Consider the following 14,176-nt stretch of genomic DNA (forward strand, 5'->3'; position numbering starts at 1 on the left):
TTTATTATTAAGTTTGAACCTAGAACTATTAAAGATGCATTAGAAAATAAAAGATGGATTGAGGCAATGAAGATTGATCAAATTGAAAGGAAAAAAACTTTAACTCGTGTTCTTAAACCCAAGGAAAAAATGTAATTGGCACAAAATGGGTATTTAGAAATAAATTGAATGAGAATGGAGAAGTTTCAAGAAACAAGGCAAGATTAGTATGCAAAGGTTATGCTCAAAAAGAATGTATTGATTATGGTAAGGCTTTTTCTCCTGTTGCAAGACTAGAAGGTGTTAGAACACTACTTGCTTATGCTTCTCATAAAGGAATAAAAGTATATTAGATAGATGTGAAGTCAACATTCTTGGGCGGGGGCCCTAGCTCGGTTGGCTAAATCTTCCCTATTGCAGGGGGTTGGTCACGAGTTCTAGTCTCCCCCATCCTCGTAATATCGATGGGCATGTCGTGCCAGCACTGCCGATCACATTAAAAAGTTTACCCGGTGCACTGCAGTTTATAGGGGGGGCTGTGCTGCACCTGATTCCTATAGTCTAATAAAAAAATAAAAATAAAATAAAAAAAACATTCTTGAATGAAATCCTAGAAGAAGAAGTCTACATTGAGCAACCTGAAGGTTTCATTGATCCTAACAAAAGGGATATGGTTTGTAGACTACACAAAAATTTATGTGGTCTCAAACAAGCCCCTAGGTCCTGGTATGAAAGATTGCATAATCATCTAGTAAAGATTGGTTTTCAAAGGATAAATGACAACATCAATCTATACATCAAAAACAAACCATATAAGAAGATAGTGCTGGCAGAAATCTTTGTGGATGATATATTATTCACTGGACACGATAATTTATGCAATTTTTTTTTGAGAAAATAAGTAAAGAATTTGAAATGTCAATGTTTGGAAAGATTAAATTTTTTGTTGGCTTGCAATTTCAATAGAAGAAAGATGGTATGTACATGAAGGAGATATTGAAGAAATTTGGAATAGAAGACTCCAAACCAATTGGAACACCTACGTCTATTGTACATAAGCTTTCCAAAAATGATGATTCCAAAGAGGTAGATCAAACTACATACAAATCAATGATTGGAAAACTTTAGTATGTGGTACACACAAGACCTAATATTGCATTAGCAGTTGGTATGGTTGCAAGATTCTCTATCAATCCAAAGGAAAATCATATGATGCTAATAAAAAGAATTATGAGGTATCCAAAAGGTACTGAAGATTATGGTTTGTGGTATAGGAAAGGAGGCAACTTTGAATTGAAAGCCTTCATTGATGCTGATTGGGTAGGAAGTATTGATGACAAGAAAAGCACTAGTGGTGGAGCATTTTTTCTTGGCAAGAAGCTAGTGTCTTGGACAAGCAAGAAATAGAATTGCATCTCTTAGTCAAGAACAAAAGCAAAATATGTTGCAATAGTAGTTAATTATTCCAACATCATTTGGTTCAAGGAATTGATGGTAGGTATGAAGGAAGAAATCAATGATCCAATAGTTATCTTTTGTGATAACACCAATACAATTAACATTTCCAAGAATCCTGTGATGCATACCAAGACTAAGCGCATTGCAATAAAATATCATTTTCTGAGAGAATTAGTGCAAGAAAAGGAGGTGAGATTGGAATATGTGAATACAAAGGAATGCATTGTAGACATATTCACCAAGCTATTACCTAAGGATGCATTTTTGTATCTAAGAGGTAATCTAGGGATCATTCCCCTATCTGAAGCTCACTAATCAAATTTTAGTGATGCATCAACCGAGCACTTTGAAGATTAGAGAAGTTGATGCAGTCTATTACATATGAATCAGTATATCAGGTACATGAAAAACACATTGATTGTTGTCTTTGGCATGAGATGTCAAAGAGGGAAAGTTTTTTGTCATATCAGAGAAATTTTGTATTAGTAAAGGAGAGTTTGCTATCAGAGGGAGAAACTACAGTTAGAGAAATCAAAGAATCATTCTAGAGGAAGAGATTGATGTTAGAGGGAGTTCTCATGGATGAGAATTAGAATGAAACTAAGGATATTATTCTTCTATTTTTCTCTAAAATTTCATTATACTATAACATGTTGTGTTTCCATCAATGCCAAAGAGGGAGATTGTTGAAAATAATTATGTAATTGTATGTTGTCTTTGATGTTACATAAAATGTCAAGCCTTTCCAAGCAAGTCAATGATTTCTAAGCTCACTTAGGAATTGATGATAGTTTCCTGTGTATGTCAAGCATTCTAGTTATAACCAAGTTTAGAGTTAGTTCTTGCCGAGCTCACTTGGGCATTGAAGGTAGATCTTATGTTAACCGAGTTCACTTAGTTACCAAAGGAAAGTTGGCATGGATCCTATGTCAACTGAGTTCACTCAGTTACCTAAGGAAAGTTAGTTTAGAATCAGTATTGACCGAGTTGGGTTGGTTAATGAAGGGTTTCTCTAAGTTGATCGAGTACTCAATTCTATATTAGCCGACTGACAACACATTGAGTTGGATAGATTTATTGGTTAATGCTAGCTAACTCAAGGGATGAAAATTATTAGATTAAAAGTGTATTCAAGCTAACTTGACAAGATTATTCATATAAGTATAAGGTCAAGTTGAGACGTGAAGAGGGTAAGAATGGAATTAAAGAAGATAAATTAAGGAAGCGAATTGGAAGGATATTAGAGTATCCGAGTTGACTAAGCTGCAAAGAACATTCTAATTAAAGAGCATCAAGTATTTAAGCTAGAACAAAGATCTGAAATCAATAAAGACAGTTGCATCAACAATCAGGTCAAGTCATTTTTACTCTCTAATAATTGTAGCAGTGAATCAAATCTTCTAACATGGTTAGCCTAACAACTACTTGTCAAATCCTCTAACAAGGTGGCATTTCTAGATTAAAATATCTGATGACCTCTAACAAGGCCACTCCTAATAGGGTGAATCAAATCCTTTAACAAGGTCACACCTAACCATGTGATTTAAAACCTTTAATCGAGTTGGCTCCTAACAGGGCTCACTTCAAAAGAGTGAAAAATAGTAAATGGTTGCAATTGGTAGGTTTTTCAAATTGGGTTTCACATTAAATCTTCGTGTCTCTTTTGTTCATGTTATTTGCTTTATGTTTCTGCAACTAAGTTACTTAAGGTTAATCACATTCAAATATATTAAGATCTACATGTTCAGTGATAACCAAGTGATAGTAATATATTCAGTGTTAATCAAGTTACAACAAAATATTCAATGTTAACCAAGTTACAACAAAATATTCAATGTTAACCAAGTTACAACAAGTTATTGGTTTTATATTGTGTTGACATCTTAAAGGGCCTTTTGGATTTATTTTTGTGGAAACTAGTTTACCCTTGCCCTCTCAGTTGCTCCTTTCCATTTCCAACATCACAATGTGATTATCCAGCTACTTAGGAATACCCAGAGGGAGAGATATGGTTTGTAGGCTTAACGTGATCAGGTCCAAGCCAAGAAGGATGTGTTGCAGATAAATTTGGATAGACTGTAGTTGGAGTGGGATGGATTGCTCATGAAGAGGGATGTTCTCCAAATGGAGTAGGGTAGATTAGAGTGGAGGTTTGAGGCTTTGGAGTCAGAGAGGGGAGACTATAGGAGAGAGTGGATACTCGACAGGTAGAGCATGATCAATTATTAGTGGAGGTGGCCATCATTACGACATAGGTAAAAGTAGGGGGAGGCAGTCACAAGCTAAAATTGATGAAATACGACAATTGGGATAAAAAATGGAGGACTTGAGGGAGAGGGTCAGTTTCTATAGGGGAAGATACCATGTTGTTGTTCTAGTCAACCATAGAAAACACTATTGGTGGCCAATAATTTTAGGAATAGAAAGGTCATCTAGGATGTAGATAGAGATGGGCTGTGGTACTAGTAGTAGTAGTTTTAGGCTTGGAGGTTCTCATTAGACAAGTGGTGTTTCTCACATGTCAAGTCGAAGACATCAACAAAGGTATGGGGATGAGGCGCAATATTTTGAGATACAGGTTAAACCAATAAAGGATGCTCAAGGTGGAGAGGAGGATAGGAGATATGGGCACCAGTGATGCCACCACTATGATTAGATTCTTCCCTAGTGATGCTTAGTCCATATCTAGATATGGATGATTCACCACCATCTAATGATCAATGATATGTCACATTTTTGGATGTATTTGATACCATGATGTATATGATGTATATTTTTAAGGGTGCATACCTTGATTATTGTATGATGGACTTTATGGACCTTGGATGATCTCTTAATTCTTTCATGGGTGGGATGTATTATTTTATTATTTGTGGGATGATATATATATATATATATATATATATATATATATATATGATTGGGTGGGATGCATATGTGTTATGGGTCAGTGTCACTTTGTTTTTTTATGAGATTTCGATGATATTATGTGATGCAAATATGATGCCTATATGATGCGACCAATGTTTGTGATGTAGGATGGGATGCTTTATTCTATTATGCTTTGTATGATGGATTTATGATACTGACATGTGGATGCAGGATTGATGTAGTGATGCTCCTAAATGTGATATTTCTCATATGATGCAAAAAGGTGATGTAATAATAAATGATGTGTATGCATATGTTTTTATTTCTATATGGATGGGATGCAGATGTATGTATGTGTATGGATGATATGCATATGATTTATGTCTATATGATTATGCATATGTAGGAGATGCAAAGATGTTTATGATTTATATGGAATGAAATATGGAACATAATGATATGTAATTTATGGACCTAAAATGAATGATAAGATAATGGAATAGAATGTTAATGCAGATAATGGAATAAATTAAATTAAGTGACAATGAATGCAACAAAATGTTATGAAAAGAATGACTAATGAGATGAAAAAATGAATGTAATGACCCTACGAATTTTAACAAAGTAACACGTAAAGGACAAATGTTGCTAATGTGATAATGCATAAACTGGTTTGCAAATGAGTCTAAGATGTGATAAAAATGATAACTATATTAAGATGAATGAATGTAAATGAAATGATAATGGATGAAATGAATGTAATGACATGACATTAAAAGAATCTAATGAGATACAATGGATATAATGATATGACACTTAAAGAATTTAATGAGATGCAATGAATATAATGACATGATACTAAAAGAACCAATGTGAATGGAATGCAATGAATGTAACGATTCTAAATGAAATTGAATGTAGGAAACTAAAAGGATTAATGGGATGCAATGAATATAATGAAATGATACTAAGAGAACTAATGCAAATGAATGTAACAATTCTAAATGAAAATAAATTTAATGAGATGACTCTAAAAGGATTAATGGGATGCAATGAATACAATGAAATGATATCTAAAATAACTAGTTGAATTCAATGACTATAATGATGTGATACTAAAAGAATTATTGAATATAATGAAATGTCACTAAGAGAATTTAATAGAATGCAATGAATGTAATGTTTCTAAACACAAATGAATGTAATGAGTCTGAATGCAAATGAATGTAATGATTGTAAATGCAAATGCATGTAAAAAACATGAAAAGGTAATGAATATATGTCAAAGTAAAATGATTAGGACAAAGCCATGATGGGAACTTGATGTGTTGTAATATATTACTGGCCAATTATTTTCTCCTCGGTAGGGATAGATCACTTGCACATTTGAGATAGGTTTGTGGGATAGAAAGAAGGACATGAGGGATGTTTCTTTTAAATCAAACCCTTAATATGGGAGTGGGAGAATGGGTGAAATTTTGGAAAATGGGAGGAAAATAGTATCTGGATGTAGAATAGATGTTGATAGGATGATTTTAATAAGGATTTAAAATGAACTCTTTTTTTGTTTCCCTTTAATGAATGGGGGGATGAGATGGAATACATTTAAAGCTTGAGCATGTGATTCTCTATAAGAAGAACCATCATGTAGTTGAGCACTTAATTTAATACATAAATGCTAGGGACTTGACAAGGTTACTAAGAACATCAAGGCCTTTTCACCATCATTGCATGGGACTAAATCAAAATAGACACATTACACATGAATTACAATGAGAATCAAAGTGGAAATGATACTTAGTAACCCACAAGCAAGTGATCTTTCCAAAGTCCACCTCGTAACCATAAATGAGCATATGTTTGGATATACAAGTGTTATACCCAATTGAATTGTAAGCAGAAAAAGTTAAACAATCAAAAAATTGATCAAGATCTTGCTCTTTGGTTACCCCAATCATAGCACACCATGATATGAATGATCATGGTGACCTTGAGGAGGGGATAACCAAATTTCTCAAAAATTATTATCATGAACTAAAGCTAAAATCCCAAAAAAAAAAAAAATCAAATTAAAGAGTAAATTAACAAAAAATAATAAATTTCCAAAGAGATCTGTAGGACTAGATACTAAAAGACCAAAATCTGGCAAGAGCAAAGTTTATCATTACCTCTTATCCTTGTACTAGTACCAATCATCTTACCATATTTATCCTTGATAACACATGTATTCTCTATGAATTACAACTCATATCCCATGTCCATTAGTTTTCCAAAACTTAAAAGATTATGTTTCAAACCATCAATAAAGTAAACATCATCAATGTTAGTTTTCTGTCAATAGTAATAGATCCTATTCCTTGTATGTGACATGATGCATTTTTCCCAACTCTAACCATTCCTCCATCACAACTGTTGAATTTAATGAATTTGTTCATATCTCTAGTCATATGATGAGAATAACCACTATTTATAATCTAATCAGGTTTTTTCCTTTCAACTTGTGACATGAATACTTTTTCTTCTCTAACTTCTTCTTTTTCAAGACTTTCCTCCTTAATTGCAACAAATCCTATTTCATCACTTTCACTCAAAAAACTTTCCACACTAGCTTCTAAATCTTCATCAATTGCATAAAGACATTCTCTAGTCTTCCTAGCATTGAAGTTCCTTTTATACTTCTTTACTTTCTTAGGGGCACTTAGAAGCATAATGACCATATTTAGTATGAGTCCAACATTTAAAGATTTTCTTACCTTTAGGTTCTCTTCTCATAGTTAGGGAAATTCCTTCTTCAGTCTTTTTGTCTTCTTCTATTTTTTCTTTGTTTTTGCTAGCATAATCTTGACTAGTACTTGGGTGATCCCACAATAATGGGTTCCACTTTTTGACCAATTTTCACACTAAAATCAATATTTTTGAAACAAACCTCACATTCGAGTGACTATATCTCTAAAAATATGAATAATTTGAAGATGACATAAACTAGTGATTTTTAGTACTTTGTTCCTACTTTGTAATCATATTTTTTAATTAAAAAAAAAAAAAATTTATGTCAATTTTTCTTCTCCTTCGAAAAGTGGTACATATAAAAAATCAATTTTTTTAAAGAGTGACGCTCCACTTGACAAGCATAAATTTTTTCTAGAAATGATAATGAGGTAATTCTTTCGATGTTGGATTTGTAACATCAATATCTAGATGATGCATTTGGTTTGATTCAATTTGGTTGAATTTTGTATAGTTTATGAAGGTTTGAAGTGACATCTTATAATTCAAACATAGGTGCATTTTGACTAGGATAACTTGAACTCAATATATCATAAATCAAATTTTCTTTTTTTAATAGAAATCTATCTTAGTAACCTATTTCCTAGATATTTTTCAAATTTTTTTGACCTATTCCATAGTTTTTCCTGAAGTGTCGAAGTCAGTTGATGTTCAATCATTAATAAACCTATAATGAGTTAAACTCATTTTTGAAATTCTTAATGAATATAATACCTATTAAAATTACAGTCGTTGGAAAGCTTGCTCTGAGAGGCACAACTTAACATTTATTTATTTACAGTAGGACATCATTTGATCCCAATTTTGAGGGTCAAAACACCATTTTTTCTTTTTCTTTTAAAAAGAATATAGCAAAGTTTTTTTTTTTAAAATGTTCACACGAACATATTTTGCATGTTCGTGCAAACATATGTTTTTAAAACATGAAAAATTTAAGATGAAAATAGTAACTTTTGTATGTTTGTGCGAACATTTATAGCAATTATGTTCACATGAATGTGTCTATTTATATTTATTTATGTTCGCACAAACATATATGTAGGGAATGTTTGCACAAACATTTGCTTAATGTTCGTGCAAACAATTGAAAAATGGAAATTAGAAATTTCCATTTGCTTCTAATTTTGTTTATGCCACAAAAGTGGCACCCAGAATTGTGGGATCACCCACTTGCACTTCTTGTCAATGTAGGTTGACCACTTAATGCGCTGAAAGAAGTTTGAATTCTAGGAAGATCTCCACTTTGTCTCAAACTAATCTTAGTTGATTATGATCTTCCAAGAAGAGTTTCTCTTTTAAAATTCTCCATGCAAGGTATAACATGTTCAATCATCTATACTATCCACTTATAGGTAGGTGTCAAAGTTTTCAAGATCTTCCATACAATTTCATCTTCATCTTTCTTTCCATTACAAGCCTTTATTCCTGCAACAATTTCTGATATTCTACCAAAATAACTTCTTATAGATTCATCTTCCATTATTTTAGCTTCTTGAAATAAACATATCCAATTTTTCAATCTAACCTTTCTAGCATGCTTATCACCTTCAAATGTAGATTCCAAAGTTTTTTAAATCTCATGTACTAAATTTAAAGATTTTGCCTAACTATACTCATTTCTAGGAAGAGCTATCAAAAGTGCTTCTTTAGCAAGCATATTGCGTATAATCATTTTTCTTTGACCTTCAGTACATTCTTGAAGCTTTTCTTCTTCAACCACTTCTTTCTTTCTCTTAGTTATGAGAAAATACCTTAGACCCAGACATAGAAAATGTGTCTTAATCTTCTCTTTCCAATTGTCATAATTGACTCCATCAAACTTTATACTTTCTATTTTGAAATGACTTGCCATAGATCTCCTTAAGTTGTTAATCTTTTCCTTCAAGAACCTAATGCTTTGATACCAATTGTTAGAAAGTAAAGTCCACCAACATAACTGAGAGGGGAGGGGGGTGAATCAGTTATCCAATAAATATAACTTTTATCAATCTTATTAAATCTGAAATATGTAAGCAATAAGTGCAACAACCATAGCAAGATCACCATACACATTAACATTATATTTTTTAACTAGGGAAACCCTTGATCAAAGGGAGAACCCCAGTGGGGATGGTACCCACAAAATGATGTACTAATAAATATGTTCCCTGTAAGAGAATGGACCTAGTTAGGAGTCAATGAATTACATTTAGTACGTATTAGTCCCTATTAGGAAACTTTGAATCCCTTTTAGGAGATTCCAACCTTGTTAGGAGTTGTGGAAGGTAGAAGGACCCACTGTCCAAATAACTTCAAGGGAAAGACCACCGATCTCATTGTCCAACTGGTCTTCGTAATATTCCTTTCAAAATAATACCAATAAGCAATTGTACACAACAACATCTCTGTCAAATAAAGTCTCTTTCTCTTCTCATCATTCTTTAACCACACCAAATACTTTTATCATAAAAATATATTCAATATCAGGATTGTTGGATCTCACATACAAGTTTGCATACTCGCATTCCACATAATTCACTTACAACCACAAATCCACTTTAATTACACACCACCACAAGAAAAACAAATTTCCTTTATACAAAATCCTCAAACTAATTATTGAGTCATCCTTGGGGATTTCTCAATTTACAATTACAATATAGGACCACTTTAAGATGATATATTATACATTACATTACATTATCACATATTTTCATAATTACAACCAAATTGTTGGATCACATTCTTCATAACTCTTTATATGATGCTCATTAGGATGTTTGTGTTTGACCACTACATCTTCATCATGTCTTCCACCTCATTATAAGTTTGCATAAACATATTCTATCTTTGTTAGGATATATACTCAAAATATTAGTAGCTTCTATACAAGAACTCTATGTGAATTTTATCTTGAATAAATCTTGAATAACTATCAATTATCTTCATGTTTCTATACACACTCTTAACCTCACCATTAAGACACTCTGTAAAATATGTGCTCAATTGTGCATAGCCTAATCTTCAATGCTCGAACGACACAACCTCAATTTTTGTATGTTTCTTTGTCCATCTCACAGAATACCATGTATGTACACATTAATGACAAAAACTACCATGAATGCAACATATGATCATTGTACCAACTCTAAATTAATGATAGGATACTCTCCCATAGGAATACCATCAACATTGATGTTAATAGAAGTATGGGTTGGAAAAGAGAGATGATGGATGTGGAGCTAGGAGCACAATTCTTGCATATTAAGATTTTCAAAATTTCACCTGTGGTCTATGAAGGTAGTGTTTGGGATACTAAAGTGACAAACAATGTGGTAGAGGATGAATTTAGAAACTTGGACTCCTGTGGTGTTGGCCAGTGGTACTAATTTAACCCAGTTGGTAAAATAATCAATAGTTAATATGATCTATTTATGTCTGTCAAAAGATGAGGGCATGATCACCCCAACAAGGTTAAATCCCCAACATGCAAATAAAAATGGTGGTGTGATGGGTTATATATCTTGTGTTAGTGCATGTATTGGATTAGAATTTTTTTGACATGACATACACTTTTTGACAAACTCACAAGCATCATGTTCTAATGTGAGTTGATAATATCTGACTCTTAAGATTTGCCTAGCTAAGACTATACCACTCATGTGAGCACCACAAATTCTAGCATGTACTTCCTTTAAAGTCATAAAAACCTTGTTTGTGATAACCTCAATGATATAAGATGTTGGCTACTATAGTATAGTAGGAAGATACGTGAATAAGGTCTAGGCATTGGTGTTTTGTAAGATGGGGGATATGATACAGTTTTTTAGATAAGTGTGAATTTTATGATACCATAGGGATCGAGGACCAACCAAAATGAAAACCATCATTGATTGATCATTTTTATATGTAGGATCATATAATTTCTCAACTAAGAATTGATATTGCAAAGCTTCCTACAAAATTTCTAGGAGTGAGCCAATTCTAGCTATAACATTAGTAGCCTTATTCTGAAGCCGTGGGATTTGTGTGAACTAGATCTTGGTAAAGTGTTCTTTCATCTTGTCAACCATCTCTTTATATAGAAAATATAGCTTATCATCCATTGTCTGATACTCATCTAGGACTTTTTTAATGATGATTTAGGAATCACTAAAAACTTCTAATTTTGTGATGTTCCATTCAATGACTGTTCTATGTCTTGTGATGAAAGCCTCATATTTTGAAATGTTTTTGTTGTATATAAATCTTAATTTGAAGGATATGGGAATGAAATCACCTTGAGGGGTAACCAATAATGTCCCTACTCATGATCCTTTAGATGTGTATAATCCATCAAAGTAAATTTCCCATGGAGGTTGTTCTTCTATCGATAAAAATATATTCATCAGGGAATTTTGTTATCAAAGGATGGTCATCTTCTAAAGGTTTATTTGCTAACTGTTATGCAAGGATTTTCCCTTTTATTTGTTTTTGGCCTACATACTAGATGTCAAAGTCACTAAGAAGAATGACCAACTTGGTGAGACACCATGTGAGAGTATGTACTTTAATGGGTCAATCTTCAAGATGAGCTTAAGTGTGTGGCTAAGCATATAGTGGAATACTTAATGGGCGAAAAAGACCACTGCCAAACATGATTTTTCTATAGGTGAATAGTTAAGTTCATATCCAACAAGAGTACATTACTATCTCTTTTCCATCATCATCCAGTTGAGGTAATAGTGCCCCTAGGGTTGTTGGTGTAGCTATTTTGTACAAGACCAATGGTCTACCTACAACTAGTGGCACTAAGATTGGTAGATTTTCTAGACACTAATTAAGTGTTTCAAAGCTACATTGATAGATATGATCCCATTTAAAGCTTTAATCATTTTTTAGAAGAAGTGCGAAGGGGTGACATTTATTTGCAAGTTCTGAAATGAATTTGCGAACTAATTGTGACTTTCCTTGTAGGCTACAGAGTTTTCTTAATATCTTAGGAGGATGCATGCCCATTATAGATTTGACCTTCTTGGGGATAATCTCTATACCTCTCTTTGACATGATGAATCCTAAAAGCTCCCTTGATGTGACACCATAGACACACTTTTTTTAATTCAAAATGAGATGATATTTTTCAAGAAAGTCAAAAGCCTCTTCTAAGTGATATAGATGATCCAATTTGTCCATTGATTTGACCAAGATATTGTCTACATAATCCTCAAAAGTTTTGTGGATTATGTCATGTAAGATAAAGGTAATTTCTCTCTCATATATTTCCCCTATATTCTTTAATCTACATGACATCATGTTGTAATAGAAGGTTGCCCATGGGGTTGTGAATGTTGTCTTATGCCAATGTTCTTCTTCAATATAGATCTAGTTATACCCTAAAAATGCATCCATGAGTGACAACATCTCACGTCTAGTTGTAAGGGCTACAATCATGTCTATGTTTGTTAAAGGAAAGTCATCCTTAATACGAGCCTTGTTGAGATTCCTAAAATCAGTGTAGATCCTAATGTAATCTGATAGTTTACAAAATGGTACCATATTGGAAATCCACTTTGAATAATCAATGTGTTTAATAACCTTTCCTTCAAGCATTTTCTCTAGTTCTTTTATGAGTAATGCTACTTTGGGATGCAATTTGCATAGTTTCTATTTCACTAGTTTTGCCTTTGGATCTACTGCCAAATGATGTACTTGCTCTGGAGCTAACCCTAGCACATCTTCATATGACCATGAAATCTAACCAATGTTCTCTCTAAGTACCTTAGTAAGTGCTTCATCTTGTGGTACTGGTAAAGATGTTGAGATATGAACAAGCCTTGGGATCTTCGTTGTACCAATGTTGATCAAATTTGTTTCTTCAGTTATGATAGATAATACTTATGGCCTATTGTTGGTAAATAGATTGTTCTTTTAGTTTAACTCTTAGATGCCCAAATTTGTGAACAACATCTAGTTATAGTAGTTGAAAAGTTGTTTAGAAAATACTTACTTTCCTCTGAATTCTTAGGTACAACTCCCTTATGAATGATATGCAATGAATTTGTTTGCTTCTAAATCTAAAATGGGGTGTGTTCTAAACCCAAGAACAAGAGAGGTAAACCAAGCTAGGCCTAAATAGGAACTAACTTGGGCAAGAGTTGATATTTTAAGATTGATTAAGTCTATGAATTCACACATATTATGAATAGACAAGGCTTAATGATTTAGTAATGCGTGCTAACTAAAACTAAACTAATATTAGCAGGAAACTAACTACAGAGAAGAAAGATGAGCTTGAAAGAAAACACAAAAGACATTTCTCTTAAACCTATGATAACAATATTATCATCTTTAGTTTGCTACCTCAAAATAGGGGAGTGAAGCTCTATTCATTTCTTGATTTAATTCAGATGAAAGAGAAAACATAAAACTAACACAAATAGAATGGAACATATAATAATTGACACAAAATACCATTCAATTGTCTCTGCAACATCAACTATTTCACACCAAAAATTAGCTGACCTTTTATTAATCTTTCATTCTAGTACATATAGGATTTCGAAATGATTGTTACAAAGGAATTTAAATCGGTTCATCTTTTCAGAAATGACAAATGGCAAGAAGCTAATTTTTTCATTACAATCATTACATCAAAATATGAAAGGGGCAAAATATGAATCACTTGGCCTTCTTTCCCCTTTTCGATTTTTCCCTGTAGGCCTTGGTGGTGATAATGATTGGAATCAATTCCTCATGCCTATATACATGTGCATTAGTGTATCTTAAGAGCTATTTAGAATGCTCTCTAGCCAAATCTTTGATAGCACTTAACCGGTCTTGTATTTCCTCCATGGCCACATGTACACACCCACCAAGCTTTTGGAGCTCGAAAACTCTGTTCTGGTGACCAGAAGATATCCCCTTCAAACTATCTATGAAGTTGGAGAAGTTCATTTGCATGACAGTTACTCCAATGATTCCCTTCCCTTTCCCACTAGTTTGTGAGTCTGTATGTAGACCTCTTAGGAGTTCATAATCTTTGTCTTGATCCTTTTTCACTTTAGCTTATGTTTCCTTAAGTCCTTCCTCTACCACCAGGATCATCTTAGACTTAAATTGCATG

The sequence above is a fragment of the Cupressus sempervirens genome, chromosome 1 (assembly GCF_028749045.1).
Source record: "Cupressus sempervirens isolate cs-2001-9-10 chromosome 1, ASM2874904v1, whole genome shotgun sequence".
Classification (NCBI taxonomy): Eukaryota; Viridiplantae; Streptophyta; class Pinopsida; order Cupressales; family Cupressaceae; genus Cupressus; species Cupressus sempervirens.